This window comes from Microcaecilia unicolor, chromosome 11 (assembly GCF_901765095.1).
Source record: "Microcaecilia unicolor chromosome 11, aMicUni1.1, whole genome shotgun sequence".
Classification (NCBI taxonomy): Eukaryota; Metazoa; Chordata; class Amphibia; order Gymnophiona; family Siphonopidae; genus Microcaecilia; species Microcaecilia unicolor.
Window position 1 is genome coordinate 184,326,680 of NC_044041.1, and position 23,691 is coordinate 184,350,370.

At 44.9% G+C, this 23,691-nt stretch overlaps 1 long non-coding RNA gene across 1 annotated transcript in view; it reads left to right on the top strand.

The window, feature by feature from the left end:
• The window catches only part of LOC115480523, a 72,934-nt gene extending 61,981 nt beyond the window's left edge, over positions 1 to 10,953 (top strand). The window contains exon 3 of the long non-coding RNA XR_003943839.1: positions 10,116 to 10,953. This is a non-coding gene — a long non-coding RNA (uncharacterized LOC115480523). The remainder of the gene's footprint in view (positions 1 to 10,115) is intronic.
• Positions 10,954 to 23,691: the final 12,738 nt, after the last annotated feature.

The following is a 23,691-nucleotide window of genomic DNA, read 5'->3' on the forward strand; positions in this document are numbered from 1 at the left end:
TTTACATATATACAGGTACTTATTTTGTACCTGGGGGAGATAAACATTGATCTCACAGAAGACCTCCATGGTAAAGGTGGAAATCCAGAATGCCTATGATGTAGAAACCGGCTCCACCGGGACAAACGCATGTAAGCCCTGCCCCTACATGTGTAGTAATTTGCGTTCACGAGGGCCCCTTGCTGTGGAAATTGCCCTTCTAGGGGGAGATTCTATATATGGTGCCTAAAAAATCAGTGCGGAAAACATTTCTGACTAAGCGTATTCTAGAAGCGGCATTTAGATTTAGGCACGGTATATAGAATACGTTTAGTTGATATCCCAGCCTACAACTACGTGTCTCCATTTACACCAACGTAAATGGTGTAAATCCCGGTGTGAAGATTTTGGCACAGAGGGCCTTATTCTGTAACCATGCGTGTAAATTTTGGAACGCCCATGAAACGCCCATAACCAAGCCCCTTTTTGCCTGCACGTATTAGAAGTTAGGTGCACAGCGTTACAGAATATGCTTAGTGAGTTGTGCACCTAAATTCTAATTATTGCCAATTTGTGCTCATTTTTACTTGTTAAGTGCTGTTATCACCATGTATCGTCAACTACAGCTGGAAAGCTAAGTACTAACCTGAAGTTTCAGAATAAGGATATTTGTGAAATAGTTAAAAGTAATATAAATAATACAAGTGATTACTATAATGAAAAAACAAGTAAAAAATCATTGTCGGATTGATGAGGATTGCGACACTGCTCTAGAAGTATGCTTGGCTCATAGAAATTATCTAGCTAATATGGAGGCAGGTACACTGATCTGATGGATCCCACTCGAGCTCTCTGATTACTTGGACCTCTGTATGATAGAATAAAGGTTATGTTGTGAAGTTGAGTATATTGAGAACGGATTGGCTGTGAACTCCCTTCACCATTTAAGTTGTATATGTGCCTAGTTATTGTTGTCATAAGAATGTATGGGCATCTCTAGCGTTTGGTGCAGGCATATTTTTAGTGCGTGCTAAAAACACTAGCATGCCTTTGTAAAAGGTCCACTAAGTGAAGCCATGGCTAACTGCACAAATGGAAGTTAATGTGCTTTAATTTCTGTGCGCTCACCATTTTATGCATTTCATTCTCATTCAAGAAAACACAAGGGCAAACGGTCTGCAAGCTCCAAGATGGAAAAAAAACGAAGCAGATCGCAAAAATAAAACAGTAATTTATTATTAAAACCTGAAGTTATATATACATATATAAATAGCCCGACACAGGCCGTGTTTCGCCCGACAGGGCTGCTTCAGGGGCTACAAAAGAAATAATATAAAATAATATAAAACACTTGAAACAAACCACATATATTGTTTAAATATAAAATAATATCAAATAATAACATATAAAAAAATAAAATAATATAGAAATGTACGTCGAACTTAATTATAAATGCATTTTTTTGAATAAAAACCTATATGATACCAATATCCCATGATAAAATTGAAAATAAATTCCAAAATATAATATATGTTATATCAAAGTCCCACAAACAGAATGATCACTTCTAAATGATTGAAGGATATATTCTCTATGTATATTAGCCAAAACGATACAGGAACATTTCACTCAGGATATCTGTGCACAGCTATAAATACTATTAAATAACATTCACCTATGACCTGCCTAGTTGCTGCTCCCTTACACTATATGCTTTAAATGCAGCGGTGTGTACCAAGGGCGGGGCGGGTGGGGGCGGTCCGCCCCGGGTGCACACTGCTGGGGAGTTGCAGGGAGCAGCCGCACGCCTGTCGACTCCGCTGGTTCCCTGCTCCCTCTGCCCCAGAACAGGTTACTTCCTGTTCCGGGGCAGAGGGAGCAGGGAGCCAGCAGAGCCAAATGTACCCGGGAGGGGTTTTTTGATGCGCGGGGGGGGGGGGGGGGGGGGGGGGGAGGGGCATGCTGCACCTGGGGGGGGGGGGGGTGTGCATCGGCAATCCGCCCCGGGTGGCAGCCAACCTAGGATCGTCACTGTGTAAACACAGACATTTGCATGCGGTAGCTGTTAGCATATTTTTGTGATAGTGATTGATGCACCCTAAATCACACATTATCAGCTCCCCTACATGTAATTCTGACAGTTTTTTGGGGGAAACAGTGATTGTGTATTTGCGGTGCAGCTTGTGACCACTCTTTGCCACTGTGATTTTCTGAGATCCTTCACTCTATTTAATTACCTTGTTAAGAGCTTGGTGGTATTTTATTTTTCTAGGGAGACTGTTTGGGGTCTGTTTTTTTTTAAATTCTTTTGTTTTTATTTCAGATTACTTGTTACCACCATATCGCTGCTATGAGGGTTATAACCACTCTTGGCTCATGGTTTCGCTTTTCTAGGTTAAGTTTTATTGCATAGATTCCTTTAATGGTCTCTTTCATGGGTCTCTGTGTGGGCGTCTGGATTTTCAGATGCTCAATTGTACAGGTTTTCTGCAAACCAGTGCACAGCAGTTGCCACTTGACCTACCCGGCAGGTCCTCTGTCATCATGACAAAGGATAGTTTTCCTAAAAGCTTCCCTGGGTAAGATCAGTGCTCAAAAATGGTACTCCCTCCTTTGCAGGTTAAAGTACAGCAGACACTTTTACCTTTTGTCACAGTGGGTGGTGCCAGTCCCAGGTGAAAACCACAGACAACTCAAGGGAAATTCATTCTGAAGTCCCTGTACATGATTTATGGTGCTGACTTGGCATTTCTCATAATGCAGGTGCAAAGTCCGTGGGTAATGAAGTTGCTGCAGAACCAGCTCGCTCCAAATTTTCAAAGGGAAAAACCTGCCCCTTTCATGTTCAAGTGGTTGCCACCCAAGCGCTCAGCTTGGATGAGATTCAGTGACTGACAGCAGAAACCTGTGTTAATATTTCCAAGTTAGAACAGCAGCACTGGTCCCGGGACACTCCCCAGCAGCCTCTGTTCAAAATGACTTTACAGAGGCAAGTGAAGGATCCCCAGAAGCTTCAGCTGTGATTGTGACAGATCCAAAAGCTTGCATTTTTAGACTGACCACCCTGGTGGCAATTGTGTAACTGAGCACTTCCATTTCGGTGTCCCAGGGGCCCTTTTACAGAGCGATGGTAAGCCCCAATGCAGGCTTACTGCTTGCCCTTTTGGGACTACCGCTGGTCCAACGTGGCCACCAGCGGTAGCCTTGCTATGAGTGCGCGCCATTTCTGGGGGGGGAAAGAAAATCTATACAAAACAGAAAAATGACACCAGGGAAAATGACTGATCCACTGATATACGTTTTATGTATTTTAAAATATTTTTTATATAAGGAGAGAACCCCTCAGAAACCTATCGGACATGATGTCCTAGGTTTGCAACGTGCGCAATGATAGCCGTTGATAGTTTATATCATGGGAATTCAAACTTCTCCTTGTTTTTATATGTGCTCAATGCTGTGTTTCAAAAAAAAAAAAAAAAAAGCATTTAAATTCAGACTGAAATCTAACAAAAGATATAGTTGAAAGCGCCAGTAAATATAAGGCAACACTTAGCTTTTGTCCAACGGCGCCACCGTTTCACCTCAATGTGGCTTCCTCAGGGCGGTTACCTAGTGGTAATTGGGCATCTCCGCACTTTGCCCGCGTGGGAGCCCTTATTGCCACCTCAATGGGTGGCTGTACGGGCTCCCCGTCACATGGCCATGTGGTAAGAATTCTCCTACCGCCTGGCCATGTGTGCCTGCAGCTCGGTAACAGGATCCCCCAGAGACCCACAGTAGAAACCTGTTCTGTAATGGTATCTGCATGCCCAGATTCCACTATAGAATATGAGCATAACCTGGCATTGGCGCAACTTACATTTATGTACCCATAATGGAGATGCGATAACTGTGGGCACATATATTACATTAGAATGTATAGCCCGCTTGTACCTAACTGGTTCTAAGTGGATTACAGTAACGGCAGACCAGACATTATCTATAGAATCCGAGAGGGTGGTTGATGCCTGGAATGCCCTCCTGAGGGAGGTGGTGGAAAACGGTGACGGAATTCAAAAAGGCATGGGATGAATACAGAGGATCTCTAATTAGAAAATTAATATTATAAAAAAACCCAAAACTTAAATGGTTGTATGTGCATTTGCACGTTGAGTGGCACTTAGATGGCGACTCTGGCTGTGAAGAAATCAAGCCTGTACGGTCTGGACTCCGTATACGGCAAACCGATTTAGGATGGGCTGCAGGGGGCTTTGACAGAAACCCCAGTAATTTGGAATGTGAGGGCAGGGCTGGGAAGACTTTTTCGATCTGTGTCCTGCAAATGACAAGACGGATTTGGGTGGGTTGGAGTGGGCATTGATGGCAACTTCAGTGGTTGGGATCTAAGGACAGGGCCGGGCGGATTTCTACAGTCTATGTCCCAGAAATGTCAAAGAGAGACAATGATCAAGCATTTCATATCACATTCATTGTTGGTATAATTATGACTTGATAATGAGTGCGACTGTTGGACAGACTGGATGGACCGTTCAGGTTTTCATCTTCCGTCAATTACTTTGTAGCATAACCTGCCATAGGTGCACCTTTACATTTACACACCCACAATGCAGCTGCCATAACTGTGGGCACATATACTCAGCAAGAGTGCTTATAATTTACAGTATTCTATAAGCTGTGTGCATAAGTGGCAGCACCGCCCATGCCCATCCCATGCTGTGCCCATCTGAACGTCCCTCTTGCATTTACACACTATTCCACAGATTCTACACAGCAGGGGCGTAGCTACGTGGGGCCACGGGGGCCTGGGCTCCCGTAGATTTGGCCCTGGACCCCCTGCCGATGACCCTCTCGACCCCCCTCCTGCCGTCAACCTGCTGTCGCCGTCTGCTACCTTTGCTGGCGGGGGACCCCAACCCCCGCCAGCCGAGGTCCTCTTCTTCCTTCGTTCTGTTTCTGAGTCTGACGTCCTGCACGTACAATGTGCAGGATGTCAGATTCAGAAACAGAACGAAGGAAGAAGAAGACCGCTGGCGGGGGTTGGGGTCTCCCGCCAGCAAAGGTAGGCGACGGTGACAGCGGAGGAGGGTTGGCGGCGGAAGGGGGGGTCGAGAGGGTCGTCGGCAGGGAGGGGGCAAAGTTGGCGGTGGTGGTGGTGACGGCGGCGCCGGGAGGGAGGTCGGCAATGGTGGGGGGGTCGGCGGCACCAGGGGGGGCTAAAATATGCCCCCTCACCTCGGGCTCTGGACCCCCCTCATGCCGAAGTCTGGCTACGTTGCACACCCAATTTGGGGTGTGGAGTTCAGATGTGAACCACTGTTCTTTCTAAGCTGAGCGGGAGTCCTCCACCTAGGCTCCTGCCAGAGGGTGACGCTGATTCACTATCACATTTTCAATAGTGAGGGAGAGGCAAGTTCTGTAGAACTCCAGGGAATCTGCCTGTCTCTTGCTATTGAAAGCACAATATGGAAACCCCACCCCCACTGGCAGCGATGCAGCTGGAGGACTCTCGTTCAACTTAGAGGAAACAGTGATGTGAACATATACTAATTAGTCAATTGGGTGCTAACAACCAATTACTGATGTTAATTGGAGTTCGTTGGCACTAATTTGGATTTACTCGCGCATCTACCTACGCACTATAATGCTGTGCGCCCAAAGTGTCTAGTGCACAACTCAAAAGGGGGTGTGGCCATGGGAGGGGCATGGGCGAGTCAGGGCATTCCAAATATTTAGATACAGTGTTATAGAATACTGGGGTTATGCGTCCAACTTGATCCCCAGGATTTACACTAAGCTTCACCTGGTGTAAGTCCTTGTGTCCAAAGTTAAGCACAAAAATCCACTCTAAGCGCTTAGCCTGGAGTGACCTTTATTTATTTAATTAATTAATTCATGCATTCTTGTATCCCACTGTTATGGTTGAAGATTACAATGATGGTTTACAATTAGGAAGTGGAAAGGACATCAATAGCTTATTTAGTTAGTTACAGAATTTTTGAAGAGGTAGGTTTTCAGATCTTTTCTGAATTGAAGATAGTTGGTGATACTCCAACATTGTGGCACCTAATACATGGCTGGCGGGGGTGCTCAAGCCCCGTCAGCCAAAGAGTTTCCCTGCTGGAACCTAACCCTTGCTGCATGAGCAGCAGGACCTTGACAAGGTGCTCTAGCAGCTGATGCCTCCACTTCTGCAGATGCTCAGTTCATGTATTTGAAATGAGCATGCATGAAAGTGCTGGGATTGGAGGCCTGCTTCCCCTCTTCTTAGACAGCACCTGCAGGGCTCAGGCTGTGGGGTTGAGCATTCCCGCCAGCAAAGGTATGATCGGGGGGGGGGGGGGGGGGGGGGAGGGGGAAAGCACAGGAACTACAGGGGGCGGGAAGGGGGACTGAGAAGAAATGCTTGGCCCCTTCAGTCCACCCCTGCTCCTCCAATTCACAAATTCTGGCTACACTACTACTACTACTTAACATTTCTAGAGCGCTACTAGGGTTACGCAGCGCTGTACAGTTTAACAAAGAAGGACAGTCCCTGCTCAAAGGAGCTTACAATCTAAAGGACGAAATGTCAAGTTGGGGCAGTCTAGATTTCCTGAATAGAGGTATGGTGGTTAGGTGCTGAAAGCGACATTGAAGAGGTGGGCTTTGAGCAAGGATTTGAAGATGGGCAAGGAGGGGGCCTGGCGTATGGGCTCAGGGAGTTTATTCAAAGCATGGGGTGCTCTTTCCTGCCCCGAAGGCGGAAGAGGTCACTAGACCACCAGGGCACTAGTAAGTAAGGGGAGGGGAGGCTAGCAATCTGCCCGCTTGTCCAGAAATCCGGACAACGGGCAGATTGGCAAAACCCACCCAGTTGCCCAGACATGTCCTCAAAAAGAGGACATGTCCGGGTAAATCCGGACATATGGCAACCCTAAGCCCTCCAGAATCAGACATATGCCTACTGTACCTAAATATTTATGACATCTGCAAGCCTGAAGGCTATCGAGGTGGTATACAGTCAGATACACTAGGTATTTCCCTGCTCATGGAGGGCTCAGCGTTTAAAATAAAAGAATTGTAGAGGGATATGAACCTGGGTGCCCTGTTTAGGGTCCGCTGCACTGACCACTAGACTACCCCTCTGTTCTACAAGGGCATCTATGTGGCCACTTCTGTGAAAATGCTGACAGACAGGCTTCCTTTTCCCTAGATGTTTGGCGTTCATAATTTGGATGTTTCAGTTTGTAAAATAGGTGTTCATTTTGGATGTTCTCATGTATTTTCAAACAGAACCCCCCCCCCCCCCCCCAACATACTTCCTGTTTGAAAATGGCTGTGAGATAGACGTTTTTTTGGATGTTATGACTTGGATGTCCTTTCGAAAATGCCCCTCCACAAATTCTGTAATGGCAGTTGTACACAGAACTGAAGTTAGAGAATATTAGTATAAGTCTGCAGTTTCATGAATATCTTTCGGCGCAAGCACTTGGGCTGGCATGCATGCTTGCACCTAACAATAGGCAGTTAGACACAAACGCTAGTGTTCTAGAACCCGTGCACATAACTGCTAGGCATGCCCCTGATCCACCCATGCCCGTCCCAGATGTGCACCCCTCTTGGAGTTGCACGCTCTGGAATTTGAGCATGCAACTTATAGAATATTGACTGCCAATTAGCCCCAGTCAACATCAATTGTAGCCAATAATTAGTTCTTAAGATCAATTAGAATCTAATTAATTTACTGTTACGTGTGCCAGTGATCTTATTCTACAAGTTGGGGGCACAACTTTCTAGCATCAGGGGAATAGTGCCTGGGGTCAGTGGGCGTCACATCTATGCACATCAGCAGTGTATCCAATCATGGTGCATGTGTGCGTACACACCTCTTGTCAGTCCCTCCCTTCTCCCTCTCGCCGCATCTCTCCCTTCCCTTCCCAATCCGGCCCTGCAGAGATCTGGAAATCCCCCCTATTCCCCCATTCCTTAAAATGTCTTCCAGTCTTTGCCAGGGCAGCACCAGTGGCACTCATAGGCTGCCTATGGCCTGCACAGGGCTTTCTCTTTGAACCGTCCCGCCCCCTTCTGATGCAACTTCCTGTGTTCCTGTGACTACTGCAACTTACTCCTCACTGGCCTCCCACTTAGCCACCTATCCCCCCTTCAATCTGTTCAGAACTCTGCTGCACGTCTTATATTCCGCCAGAACCGATATACTCATATCACCCCTCTCCTCAGGTCACTTCACTGGCTTCCAATCAGATACCGCATTCAGTTCAAGCTTCTCCTTCTTACCTACAAATGCACTCAGTCTGCTGCCCCTCACTACCTCTCTACCCTCATCTCCCCTTACGTTCCCGCCCCAAACCTCCGTTCACAGGACAAATCCCTCCTCTCATTACCCTTCTCCACCACCGCCAACTCCAGGCTCCGCTCATTCTGCCTCGCCTCACCCTATGCTTGGAACAACCTTCCCGAGCCCTTACGCCAAGCCCCCCTCCCTGCCCATCTTCAAGTCTTTGCTTAAAGCCCACCTCTTCAATGCTGCGTTCGGCACCTAACTCTTTCAGGAAATCCAGACTGCCCCAATTTGACTGCCCCTATCGGACTGACTGTTCACGTGTCCTTTAGATTGTAAGCTCTTTGAGCAGGGACTGTCCTTCTATGTTAAATTGTACAGCGCTGCGTAACCCTAGTAGCGCTTTAGAAATGTTAAGTAGTAGTAGTAGTAGTAGTATTACCTATAGCAGTGATTTAACCAGAGCTGAGATTGTGATGTCATAATGCCTCATTCCACCAATGCCTAAGAGCCAACCTCATCAGTGATGTCACAATGGCTCGACTGTCCTATACTTGGCCCACTTCCCCCCTTAGAGTGAAGAGTTTCAGTCTCTGGTATCCAGAGCTGAGATTGTGATGTCATAATGCCTCATTCCACCAATGCCTAAGAGCCAACCTCATCAGTGATGTCACAATGGCTTGATTGTCCTATATTTGTCTCACTCTTATCTATTAGATTGTAAGCTCTTTGAGCAGGGACTGTCCCTCTATGTTAAATTGTACAGCGCTGCGTAACCCTAGTAGCGCTTTAGAAATGTTAAGTAGTAGTAGTAGTGTTCTGAAGGGCAGGACGGTTCAGAAAGAAAGTCCTGGTGCAGGCCGCAGGTGGAGGTGATTTTAAGGTATGGTAGGGGAGAGGAGCTGGGGGAGGGAGGGAATTGCTAGATCTTTCTGTGGCCAGGATGGGAAGGGAAGAGAGAGATGCAGCGGGAGGGAGAAGAAGGGAAAAGCAGATGCACCCCCTGTCAAAAATTTCTGGCTAAGCTACCGCATAGCAGAGACAATTCTTCACTGGATCTAAGCATGAGTTCTGCATAACAAGATATTAGCAAAATTCAGGTCCCAGGAATGATTTTGTAAGATAGCTAAGAGGCATAATAAACAAGCCAAGATTAGAAAGGAAGATCAAAGGACAGAGTGAAATAAATGAGAATTCAATGCCAGAAAGAATGACAAGAAAGAGAAATAAAACAAAATAACAAAAAATGAAGAACAGATGATATCTTTTTTATTGGACTCACATAGTACTTTTTTTTTGACAAGCTTTCAAATGCCAGAACCTTTTTCCTCAATTCAGAACAACATGAGCAAAGATGACAAATATCAGAATATGTAAATAAAACATAAAAGCATTCTGATAAAGAGGCATCATCTTATTTTCCTTTTTTTTTTTAATGTATTTTTTTTAAATGGCAACCCCACTGCTTTATCCAAGAAAGAATGATGGAAACAACACCTAAAAAGAATGGACCATGGAATCTTCCCAGAAGAATTTCTTAATGACCATTTAGAAAAAAGAGATCCAGAAGAGACGGACTGAGGATAATCGATCCTGAAGCTAGACCAGCACTTGCCTAACGCAAGTGCCTACACAACAAAACCAAAGCTTGTAAAATCATTACATTACCTTTCCTCCCCTTGATCCCAATATGCCTGAAACGCATGAACCTTATTCGACCACAACATAACCTTGTATTTGTTTCTTTACCGAACTGGCGAACGTCTCTACGGTACTATGTAAGCCACATTGAGCCTGCAAATAGGTGGGAAAACGTGAGATACAAATGTAACAAATAAATAAATGATTTCTGTTCTAGAATTTCTGATGACTTGGAGATCAGGAGCTTAACCACATCAGTCCTGACCTACAGTATGCTGAGAAACTCCTGATTCAAAGCACGTCAAAGGAATGACATATTTCCAGCAAAACACAACCTCGTGTACCTTAATGCTTACATAATGCATAGAGTGTTTTTATCAGTTGTCTGAGCCCTGTGGGGAAAGAGAGATTTTGAAATGACCAGGAATAATTGCCGGGTGTTCTAGTTTTGTTTAATATGTTGAGCCACAAAACTGATTGCTACTCATTTGAGCATAGGGGACTTGTGCTGTTTTGCATTAATCCTGCATTTCCTTCTATTCATATATTTTAACTGGGTTGACATTGTCAAGTGACATAAAAAAATAAGTTCTGGAACACAGTTGCTTCCTATTAGTGGTTGCCACTGGTGGGTCATAATGTAGGTGCTGAAGGATTCACTGTTCTCACTACCCTGCCCTCCTCTTCTCACGTTTCACCCTTTCCACACCATCCACCTGCCTCCTCAACTCTTTCTGCTTCATTAATCTCCTCTCCCAACCCCACAAGCTTTATAATTTTCACAAGGAATGCATATGCATGTTTTGATTTTGAATATTACTCCAGGAAAAGTACCCACCCATGTTTTCACCTGCTAATGTGGGTGGAGAATCTTCTGAGTAAAAAACTGTGAAAATTCAAAAGTATGGGGCAGGCATGTGGGATCTCTTTGGGGGAGGAAGAGATAGTGGATGATATGGATGGGCAGACTGGATAGGCCATATAGCCCCTATGTTAAACCTTTACACAGGCAGGTAAATGTTAGAGTTGGGAGGGTAGGATGGGGCCAGGTGTCTGAAGAACCAAAAGATATCTGGCTGGTGAACTTTGAAGGGAGGTGGGGGAGCATTAGCGGAAACTGTTGATGAATGTTATATATGAGATTGTTATTGTTATATGGTTATAACATTAAATAAAAATGTATTGAAACAAAAACAAAATGTTAGTGACTATGTTATGTATCAGCAGAGAAGAGGGTCAAAGTACACAGAGCAATACAAATGCAAAAAAGCACCAAGGGCCATTCAAGCATGGGACAGTCAAGAGACTTTTATTAATAGCCCCATCACGGACCATGTTTCGGCATCAAGCGCCTGCATCAGGGGTCAATAGGACTCAGTCTACAACATTAAAACATGGCATATTCCGCTGTTGGTCTTCTGCTTCTGCGCAGGTTACAGTAAAAAGAAACCGGACAATTTCCAGGAAGTTACAATAGCAATAATAGAAAGATTACAATCAACTTATCCTAAACTATATAAGCCCAGTAAGTAGTATAAAACAATCAGAGAATAGGAATTTTAACACAGCACATATTGGCCTCCCTGGGGATATCAAGCTTTCAAATTCAGAATGAATTTCCTGAATAAGTATGTGTTAAGATTATTTCTGAAATGCATATAATTCATTGCCGATAACAGCAATCCTCAAAGAACTTTGTCTAACTTTGCTGCTTGATATGAAAGTAAACGGTCAACTAGTCTGTTTTTCAGAGAAGGATAAGTGAAAACAAATAAATTAGACTTCCTAGTGATTCTAGAAGGTACATTAATTGAAAAATGATTAGATAAGTATGGTGGCACGAATCCAAAAATAGTATACAGGTGGCAAATGTGTTTTTTTTTTTGTTTTACATATTAAGGTGATAGACTATCTCCTTTCTTTAAGGAATAAATCAAACTGTGTTTTCTATAGTCAGCTAAATAGACTGATCCTTATTGACCTCATAGTAACATAGTAGACGACGGCAGAAAAAAGACCTGTACGGTCCATCCAATCTGCCCAACAAGATAAACTCATATGCGCTACTTTTTGTGTATACCTGACCTTGATTTGTTTCTATTAAATAAATGCTCTACTTCAATCTATTATTCCATCAAAGTACTTTTTCAAAAAACAGTCCACTGAATTCGGAAACCATAGTGTTCTTAAAAGATCTATCAGATCAGCACACCTTCCCCTAATAAGGCTATATAAACCTAGCATATATCTGAAAAGGGGCATAACGCAATCCTCATCAATCCTTAGATGTATTTTCTCCAATTTTTTTCCATTTTTAGTATTTAAATAACTTTTATATTATTTCACACAACATTTTCTTAATATACTAAAATTCTTAGCTTTTAGCTTTCAATTTAGCAGTTTAGCTTTCATTGCATTCATAGTACTCCCTTCTACATAAATAACTTGGTGCCTATTGATTACTTGATTTGTTTCTGCCATTTTCAGGGCACAGACCGTAGAAGTCTGCCCAGCATTAGCCCCATCTTCCAACCACTAGCCCCGCCTCCCACCACCGGCTCTGCCACCCAATCTTGGCTAAGCTTCAGTATCTATATTATCTATATCTATATTATCGAATTGCCCCCTATGACCTACTTTTATTTGGTATATGCCTTAAAAATCCTGGGGATGGAATATGAGCAGAGAGGGGTCTGGAATGACACAATGTAAAATACACATGTAAGAATTGATTCTTACTGGCACATGCATGCTCAAAGTTGCTCCTGCCTTACAGCAAGTGTAACTTTTGCAGCAGCTTACAGGGTAGAAAACTCACAGGCGAATCTAGGGGTCCTTTTACTAAGGTGCGCTGAAACAATGGGTTGCGCTAGTGTAGGCGTGGGTTTTGGGGGCACGCAGATCCATTTTTCAGCGTGCTTGCAAAAAAAAAAATGCCTTTAAAAAATTTTTTGCTGAAAATGAATGCGCAGCAAAATAAAAATTGCCAGGCGTCCATTTTGGGTCTGAGACCTTACCGCCAGCCATTAACTTAGCGGTAAGGTCTTATGCGTCAACCAGGCAGTAATGACCTATGTGCATCAAATGCCGCTCGGCACGTGTAGCGGACGTGTGCCAGTGAAAAAAAAATTATTTTTCGGACGCGCGTATCAGATGTGTGCCAAAAATGAAACTACTGCAAGAGCCACACAGTAGCCGGGTGGTAACTCCAAACTGGCGCACGTTGGATGTGCGTAGACTCTTACGCTGCTTAGTAAAAGAGTCCCCTAGTTCATTTATCAGACAGGTGTTGTAAAATTACCCTGCCTGGATATTACTTCGGCAGCACGTGTCTCAATGAAAGGCCATGCCACGAAAGTTTTCTGCATCTGAATCAGAGTTTTGGGCTGTCTCCCCCCGGGATCCAGCTCCTCCCGCTCTTGCTTGTCTCTGAGGTGTCCCTGTTTTTGGAATGCAATAAGCCTGCATCTGTCAGGTCAGCAGGAAAGGTGGATGCGCACTGGTATGCCTATTGCAAAGAGTGAGGAAGGCAAGAGACTGGCTGGCTTTCTCAAGGCGTTGTTTGTAAACAAGAAGAGGGCAGGTCACCCAGCCTCACCCAGTTGCTGCCATGAAGCAATAGCACGTTGATGGAGAGGTCAGTGAGCAGATCATGCGCAGAGGCAGGGAGAGGGAGGAAGAAAAGAAGTTGATGATGATGACAAAAGACTTGGTAGGAGACCGACTAAAAGGGAGACTCTGAGAATTCCCCCTCCCCAACATCTGCATTTTTTTTTATAGTCCGTGATTTATCCATTCAAGTAGGTAGATATCCTGTGAAACTGCAGCATATTTTGTCTGTGCCTGTATGTTCATGCATGCATGAGGTGTGTGTGTGTGTGTGGACTGACATTGTTCTTCAAACAGCACCAAGATGACCTTTCAAAGACAGCTGGAGGGGCATAATCGAACAGAAACGCCTATCTCCATGGGCGTTTATCTCCGAGAACGGGTCCGTGAAGGGGCGGACCCAAGCGTATTTTCGAAAAAATTAGACGTCCATGTTTTATTCGCCAAGTTATGAGCTGGGCGTTTTTGCTTTTCAGCGATAATGGACAATGAAATCGCCCAGCTCAAAAACGAATAAATCCAAGGCATTTGTTCGTGGGAGGGGCCAGGAGTCGTAGTGCACTGGTCCCCCTAACATGCCAGGACACCAACCAGGCACCCTAGGGGGCACTTTTACAAAAACAGAACAAAAGGTAAAAGAGCTCCCAGGTGCATAGCACCCTTCCCTTGTGTGTAGAGCCCCCCAAATCCCCCTCAAAACCCACTGCCCACAAGTCTACACCATTACTATAGCCCTAAGGAGTGAAGGGGGGCACCTACATGTGGGTACAGTGGGTTCGGGGGGGGGGGGGGGTTGGACGACTAAGCATTAAGCAGCACAATTGTAACAGGTAGGGGGGGGGATGGGCCTGGGTCCACCTGCCTGAAGTCCACTGCACCCCCTAACAACTGCTCCAGGGACCTGCATACTGCTGCCAGGGAGGTGGGTATGACATTTGAGGGTCAAAATAAAAAGTTGTGAAACATCATTTTTTGAGGTGGGAGGGGGTTTATGACCACTGGGGGAGTCAGGGGAGGTCATCCCCGATTCCCTCCAGTGGTCATCTGGTCATTTAGGGCACTTTTTGGGGCCTTATTCGTGAAAAAACAGGGTCCAGGAAAAGTGCCCTAAATTCTAGCTAAAAACGCATACTTTTGTCCCATTATCTGTGAAATGCGCCCATCTCTGTTCGGCAGATAACCACGCCCCAGTTCCGCCCGCCACACCTCTGACACGCCCCCATCAACTTTGTCCGCATCCGCGACGGAGTGCAGTTGAAAACGCCCAAAAATCGGCTTTCGATTATACCGCTTTATTCGTTTTTGTGAGATAAACGTCCATCTCCCGATTTAGGTCGGAACTTGGGTGTTTTTCTCGTTCGATTATAAGCTGGTTAAAAACCTGTTTGTCCCCCTCCCATTGGAAATTAAATAGAAGCTCTGTGTGAGGAATTAAAACAATGATGGGATTAGAATGAGATTGGACTGGACAGTTGAAGCACTGCTTAGCTGTATTTAGTCATAAGACGTGGTGGCAGAGGTTAGTGGTTATGGGGGGGAGAGCTCAGTGGTAGAGCCCTTGACCAGAGAGCACGTGGTTCCTGGTTCCAATCCAGGCAACACCCCCTTCAAATTTTAACTCATGGAACAGCCTCCCAGTGGAGGTGTTGGAGACCAGGATGACATCTGAATTCCAGAAAGCATGGAACAAGCACAGAGGATCTCTGTGACAGAAGGCGCCGTGGACAGATCCTGAGTTTCAGTATAAGAACTGTTCTTCTGTTGATAAGTTTAAATGTGATGTATTTCATTTTACACTGTTCTGCTACATGAACATTTTTATGCTGTGTTGTGATCTGCTTTCTTAGGGATAGAAATACCAGGTCAGTATTCAGCTGGCTGCAGTTGGCTAAAATAGACCCAGATATTCAATGTCAGACCATGTCAGGGCACTGGAATTGAATATCCTGGTCTGTGGCAATACCCAGAATTTATTCGGGTATGGCTGATGTTCAGTGTCATACCCAAGAAGGTTTTATGACAGGAGGCGGTATGGCGTCAAAAAGTTGAAGCCATCTCCTCCACGCAGCTGCCATATTGTGTGACCCCCCCCCTCCCCAAACATTTTCAGATGCTATTGAAAACAATAGCAAACTTTTGAGGTTTATGATTACCTATGTGTGTTTTTTTTTTAAATTTATTTGAAAGCTTCCCATATATAACCTGAGATTTTTTTTTTAACCTGGTGGGGAGGGGGGGGGGGGGGGGGGTCCAGTGTGGCAGACTTGTTTTTGGAGCCATAGGGGGCAGCTTTAAGAAAGGCCCCAGTTCTGCCTGAGCTTTGGGGCCAAGTTGTGGGAACTCCCATGGCTCCAAAAATAAGTCTGCTGCTCCTGAGCACCTGCACCTACAGCGGGATCACAGATCACACCCCAGGACCCCCCACCCCCCAAGAGACAACTCCCCTCCCCTTCGGTTACATATGGGAAGCTTTTACATAAAAAAGCTGTCAAATAAAAAAAACCCCACACACATAGGAAGTCATAAACCTCACAAGTTTACTATTGTTTTCAATGGTGTCTTCGAAAGTTTGGGGGTCACACAACCTCCGCCCACTGGCCTCAGCCCACAGAATGGGCCAGATAGGCTCATGCCATCTGCTATCATAAAACCTCCTTGGTCATACCTGCATATCTAACCAGGCAAAGTTAGATCTGCTATTTACGTAGTCCAACTTGCCCAGGTAAGCATGTGGGCATGTATACATCATCGGTGCCTGCATAATGTCAAGGACTGCTCTGATTCTGTCCTTGCATTGCCTGGACAGTGCTGTAGAGGAAAGAGTCAATATTCAGTGCCCCTGCCTGGTTCAACGGTGCTGAAGAGCAGCGACCAGCTAGCTCAGTGTAATTTAAATGGGCAGGATCCTCTCCTGCATGTTCAACCCACACTGAATATCTATGCCTATGTTATTAAATTCTAGCAATTTGAATTAAATCTTAAAAGCTAATGTCTTTAAATGTTTGTTAGCCCAGAAATCATTTTATCTGTTCCTTTGTTTCACTTTTGATTTGCTTTTCAGAAGCGTGAGATAAAGTAGTGTGGTGGTCGGCATGTAAGTCCAGTTGGATGTGTAGAAATAAGCCAGCTTATTTTCGAAAGAGAAAGATGCCCATGTTTCGACCCAAATCGGGAGATGGGTGTCTTTCTCCCGTGGGCGTCCAAATCAGTATAATCGAAAACTGATTTTGGGCATCTTCAACTGCAATCTGTCGCGGAAACGGCCAAAGTTGACAGGGGCGTGTCGGAGGCATAGTAAAGGCGGGACTGGGGCGTGTTTATCGGCCGAGGAGAGATGGGCGTCCTCAGCCAATAATCAAAACAAGAAAGGCGTTTTAGCGCGAATTTGGGTCACTTTTTTTTTACCCTTTTTTTTCACGAACAAGTCCCAAAAAAGTGCCCTAAATGACCAGATGACCACCGGAGGGAATCGGGGATGACCACCCCTGACTCCCCCAGTGGTCACTAACCCCCTCCCACCCAAAAAAAACAACTTTAAAAACTTTTTTTTTCCAGCCTGTATGCCAGCCTCAAAAGTCATACTCAGTTCCATCACAGCAGTATGCAGGGTCCCTGGAGCAGTTGTTAGTGGGTGCAGTGGACTTCAGGCAGGTGGACCCAGGCCCACCCCCCCAACCTGTTACACTTGTGGTGGTAAATGGGAGCCCTCCAAACTGCCCCCAAAACCCACTGTACCCACATGTAGGTGCCCCCCTTCAGCCATAAGTGCTATGGTAATGGTGTAGAGTTGTGGGGGAGTGGGTTTTGGGGGGGATTTGGGGGGGCTCAGCACCCAAGGGAAGGGGGCTATGGACTTCAGAGGTAGTTTGCTTTGTTTTTTTAATTGTTACAAGTGCCCCCTAGGGTGCCTGGTTGGTGTCTTGGCATGTCAGGGGGGACCAATGCACTACGAATCCTGGCCCCTCCCACGACCCAATGCCTTGGATTTGGTCGTTTTTGAGCTGGGCGCCTTTGGTTTCCATTATCGCTGAAAAACGATACCGCCCAGCTCAAATCTGCACAAATCCATTTGGCTGGCACAAACCGTATTATCGGAAAAAAGATGGACACCCATTTTTTTCGATAATACGGTTTGTCCTACCCCTCCACGTACCCGTTCTCGGAGATAGACGCCCATGGAGATGGGCGTTCGCGTTTGATTATGCCCCTCAAGGTCACCGAAATATTACAAATTGATACTTTTTTAATGAGTCAGTTTAATACATTTCTTGATCAGCTTTAGGGAGCTTGTTTGAAAGAGAAATAGAAGGAGAGGGAGAAAGAAAGAGAGAGAGAGAGAGAGAAAGAGAGAGAGAGAGAGAGAGAGAGAGAGACAGAGAGAGTGAGTGAGTGAGTGAGAGAGAGAGAGAGAGAGAGAGAGAGAGAGAGAGAGAGAGTTATCTGACATCCAGGTAAAGAACAACTTTTTCTGCATTAACTCAATGTCAAAATGCTGGGAATGCCCCCAACATGGAGCTTTTGCATTTACCGCAGGTTAACTTTGGCCATTATTGCAAAACCTTGTCACACCATTAGTAAACAGGCCCCTCACTTTTAAGAATAACGGATCAGCAGCCCCTCTCCTGTATCTAGTCCTCTCTGGGACAGCCTAAGCTTCTTTAAACAGAGTCATCCGAGCTGTGTTTTGAAAATTTGTCTGGCTTTATTTACTCAGGAAATTATATACAGGCTGCACCACAGGCCACAAGTGAGTGTACACAGTTCTCATTTATCTGAGCCGAGCATCTGGTCTTAACATTCACAGCTCAACTGAGACACCCCTTTAAAGTAACTTTTGTTCCTCTAATTATCCTCTCATAGAAAAATAAAAGATGGGGAGCGGGGTCAAGATTGAAACCCAGAGCAGCTGCAGGAAGATAAGTGGATGATTTCTCCTTATGCTTGAGAGTCACCTATTTATTTAGGTAAGATTGCTGTTTATTTATTTATTGGGATTTATTAACCCTCTTTATGAAGAGATTCACCCAAGGAATCGTGGGCATTTCTAAAAATTATACGCTCTGTTATAGAATACGCCCACTCCGCACCTAACATAGTTGCCAGCGTTTACCCCAAGTTTTCCTTGGCGTAAATTCCCACAACTATATTTAGTCACGCAAACAGGCCCTAGGGTATATTCTATAAACTGCGCCTAACTTTAGGCATAGTTTAAAGAATATGCCTAGGTGTATTTTTTTCAGTGCCATATACAGTATTCAGCGCTAGCAAGTACAGGTGCTAGGATGGGGCTAATGGCCTCTAGCATCCACATTTGCTTCTGAGCATCATGGCCAGAGTGACTTAAGGAACCTAACGTTATGGGCTAGATTCTATACTGTATATGGCACTGAAAAAAATACACCTAGGCATGTTCTCTAAACAATGCCTAAAGTTAGGCGCGGTTTATAGAATATACCCTAGGGCCTGCCTGCATGACTAAATCTAGTTGCGGGAATTTATGCCAAGGAAAACTTGGTGTAAACACTGGCAACTATGTTAGGTGCGGAGCGGGTGTATTCTATAACGGAGCTTATAATTTTTAGAAATGCCCACGATCCACCCATTCCACACACATGTCCATGCTCCCTTTTCAGCAGCACGCATTACAATTTACACACATCACTTTATAGAATACGCTTATAATGTTGTGCATGTGAATTCTAATTAAAGCCAATTAGTGTCAATAATTTCTTGTTCATTGACAATTATTGGCACTGATTGGCTTGTTAAGATAATTAAGTTGCATGCACAGTACATAATATGACCTGAATTGCTTGTGCAACTCAAGTCGCACTATATAAAATCTAGGGGTATACGACCCCTGACACAGGTGATTAGCTGAACATGGGGCATGTCCAGTCCTTGAATAAATTGTTGTTTCCTCCAGGTTTTTAATTCTTTTATTTTTGAAGAAAACTTTATTGAACCACAAAATGAGAATAACAGGAACATAATACAACAGCAGTAAGTACAAAACCAAAATCCTATATAATAATTTGCACCTCCATCTGGATGCCTGGGTTCATAACACAGTTCCCATTGGTCCGCCGTGGGGATGATGTCACAGGGCGAACCAATGCGAAGTGAGAGGGAAGGGAACCCAGCCACCAGAGGTGAGTAAAGAATCACCCCCCCCCCCGAGTTCCATGACCCCCTATCTCCCTCCCTCCCTCCTTCCACTCCTGTTCGTTCGAGTTCCACGGGCCCACTCCTGTCCAACGGCCCCAATCCCGTCCGAGTTCCACGCCCCCCTCTCCTCCGATTTCCACCACCCAGCGCCTCCCTCCCTCTCTCTCTGTAGCCTCCGAGTGCAAGCAAGACGTCTGCGGCTGCCCCTGCCCTTTGTAATTGCCGGCTGTTCTTTAAAACTTTTTACCTCCTGCTCCGCCGGCAACAGTGAAGTCCAGCACCCACGGACGCCGCTTCAGAATGCCTTTGCTTTCGCTTCTGTTTCAGCTGTGCCTCTGGTCCTGACCTCATTTCCTGTTTGCGGAAGGGCGGGGGCGGAAGTGACGAGAGGGGGGGGGGGGTGGGTCCTGGAAGGGGAGGGGCGGTACTGGAAGTCAAACGGGAGGTGGGGGCCTGTAACTCCAATGGGAGGTGGGGTCCTGCAACTGTAAGGGGAGGGGGGTCCTGAAACTCGGAGGGGCGCCTGGAACGCGGAGGACAGGGAGGGAGGGAGGTAGGGGGCATGGAACTCCAAGGGGAAGGGGGCTCAAACTCGGACAGGCGCTACAGACAAACAGGGGTGTGGAACTCCAAAGACAGGGATGCAGGGAACTCCCAAGGGGGGGTTTGGGGGGTTGTGGGGGTGAGGGGGAGAGAGCCCTTGCTAACGCCCATTTCATTTCACACAGAAACGGGCCTCTTTTACTTGTGGTTCTATAAACACGCATACAATACACACCTTCATTTTTCACTTCAATTTTTGTCATTCCTCCTCCCATCCCATCTATTTGCTTCCTCCACTTTTGAGGCTCTGTTGTTTTCATTTACTCCCAACTGGACATGTCATTATCCTTGCCATTTGGCTCGTGTTGCAGTTTCCCTCTAGCTCGCTTGTTGACCCCATTCTCAGAATACCTCTGGCTCTTCTAAATCTAAAAGAATAAAATTTGGCTGAGCTGTCCATCCAAAATGTATCCATTAGCTGGTACAAACAAAACCACAAGTTGGGGGGGGGGGGGGGGGAGACAACCCCTATGAAACTGTAAGCAAAATTCACAGAATAGAGGTTACAAAGATACAAGGGAGCAACCCCTAAGAAATTGTAAGCAAAAATCATTAGCTGATACAGCATACAACAAAACACACTTGTACAGTTAGCAAAACTACCATTTCTCAAAGTAATAAACAGTACAATAAATATTAAAAATAACATACACCTGAATAACTGCTGGTATATGTGTGTAGCACGTGCTCACAGCACAAAACCTTATTTAGGGCATAGCAGAGCGGAGTACAAAGCTTTCTGTTTGCCAATTAGCTGTTGAAGAAATATCCTGCAGTTCTTGAAATTCCAGCCCGCTGTGTGTATGTTGCAATGTGCTCTGTTGTCACACAGAGGCCAGGTTTCAACGTGAGGGTTATATCACATCTAAAAACTTGACAACAAGTCTCCCGCCAGGAAAGGCGTCTCTGGGGGGGTGGGGGTGGGGGGTAAGTTGCCTTCTGCTGGAAATGGAGGGTCATCTGATTCTTGCTCGCCTGATTCTTGGAGAATAAACGGTTTCTGTTCAGCTCCAGGCGCTACAGCCACAAATATTTCTTCGGGTTGCTTCTTGCTGCCTAATTTTGACATTTGCAGTTTGCTAAAATAAGCACATAGGTCGGATTCCAGCACTGAAATTGGAACTATGAAACTGCTGCTCTGCTATATGTCATGAACTGTTACACATCATGAAACTATGGCATGCTGAGCTATGTCATGCCCAACAATCCACATCATACTATATTAGATATTATATCACATCTCCAATTCACTATCTGTCATCCCTACAATATTACATCATATCATGCTGTAAGCCCAGTTTTGCATAGGACATTCAAACTGGATAAGAACGTAAGAGTAGCCATAGTGGGTCAGACCAATGGTCCATCTAGCCCAGTATCCTGTTTCCACCAGTGGCCTGTCCAGGTCACAAGTACCTATAGCAGAATCCCAAATAGTAGCAAGATATCAAAATCCTAAAGAGTAGCAAAATTCTGGAATCCCAAAGAGTAGCAAGATTCCAGGATCCCAAAGAGTGGCAAAATTCTGGAATCCCAAAGAGTAGCAAGGTTTCAAAATCCAAAAGAGCAGCAAGATTCCAGAATCCCAAAGAGTAGCATGATTCCAGAATCCCAAAGAGTAGCAAGATTCTGGAATCCCAAAGAATAGCAAGATTCTGGAACCTCAAAGAGAAGCAAGGTTTCAAAATCCCAAAGAGCAGCAAGATTCCAGAATCCCAAAGAGTAGCTAGATTCAATGCTACCTATCCCAGGGCAAGCAGTGGCTTCCTCTATGTCTATCTGAATAGCAGACTATGGACTTTTTAAAAAAAATTATTTGTTTCATTTGTATCCCACATTTTCCCACCTATTCGCCTAGTCGCCTAGTCCGGTATGGAAACAAATACAGTTAGATGTTAGGGTCGGGTAAAGTTAGTATATTCAGGTGCCAAGGGATCGAGGATAGGAAGTAATATATAATGTCCAGTTCAGTTTGTGGTTTACTGTGTTGCAGATTGGAGGCATCTAGGTTAGGTTGGTGGGGAATGCTTTTCTGAATAGGTAGGTCTTTAATGATCTCCTGAAGTTTAGATGGTTGCAAATTGATTTCATGGTCTTTGGCAGTATATTCCATAATTGTGTGCTTATGTAGGAGAAGTTGGATGCATAGGTTAATTTGTATCTGAGACCTTTGCAGCTTGGGTAGTGGAGATTTAGGTAGGTGCGTGATGCTCTAGTTCTGTTTCTGGTTTGGAGGTCAATCAGGTCGACCATGAATCCTGGGGTTTCTCCATAGATAATCTTGTTGACTAAGGTGCAGATTTTGAAGGTGATAAGTTCCTTGATGGGGAGCCAGTGTAGTTTTTCTCAGAGGGGTTTGGCAGATTTGAAACGTAATTTACCGAAAATCAACCTGGCTGCCGTGTTTTGGGCTGTCTGGAGTTTCTTTGTGAGTTGTTCTTTTCCTCCAGGAACTCATCCAAACCTTTTTTAAACCCAGATACACTAACTGCTGTTACCACATCCTCTGGGAACGAGCTCAAGAGCTAAATTATTCATTGCGTGAAAAACATATTTCTTCCTATTCATTTTAAAAGTATTTCCATGTAACTTCATGTATAGGTTATAGAATACTAGCATTTACTCACCTAACTTCCTATAGTTAGGTGTGAGCATTTTACCAGCCGTTGAGCTAGCGTAAGTACTTGAGCCTAAAGTTAGGCGTAGACATGCAGACTTCTGCTTCTATTCTATAATGGCAATTGCACACACATTTGCCATTATTTTTATTTATTTATTTATTTGTTACGTTTGTTACGTTTTATTTGCTTTTAACTCCTAACCCTTATTCACTTGTTCAGAACCCTTATTTTATCATCCTCACTTTAATATTCCCTTATCTCTTGTTTGCCCTGTTTGTCTGTCGAACAGGGACTGTCTCTTCATGTTCAAGTGTACAGCGTTGCGGTACGTCGAGTAGCGCTTTAGAAACGATAAGTAGTAGTAGTATCCCACATTTTCCCACCTACTTGTAGGCTCAATGTGGCTTACATAGTACTGGAGAGGCCTTTGCAGGCTCCGGTGTAAACAAATACAATGTGATGTTGTGGTAAGATGAAGTTCATGAGGTACAGCCACATTAGGGAATCGGAGAACGGAAGAGTTGTGCTATGTCCATTACGTGCTTTAGTTTGGTTGTGTTGCAGAGATTAGGCATTTAAGTTGGATTGGTAGGGTATGCCTTTTTAAACAGGTTGGTTTTTAGTGATTTCTGGACGTATAGAATCTGCCCTTTGTACACATCATGTCGGCACCTAACTTTAGGCGATCTATAGAGAATTACCCTACGGAAGACAATTTTCAAAGAATACTTGAGAGGTACTTCAGATCAGCACCAGTAATAATGCAGGAAAAAAGCAGTACATAAGCATCAC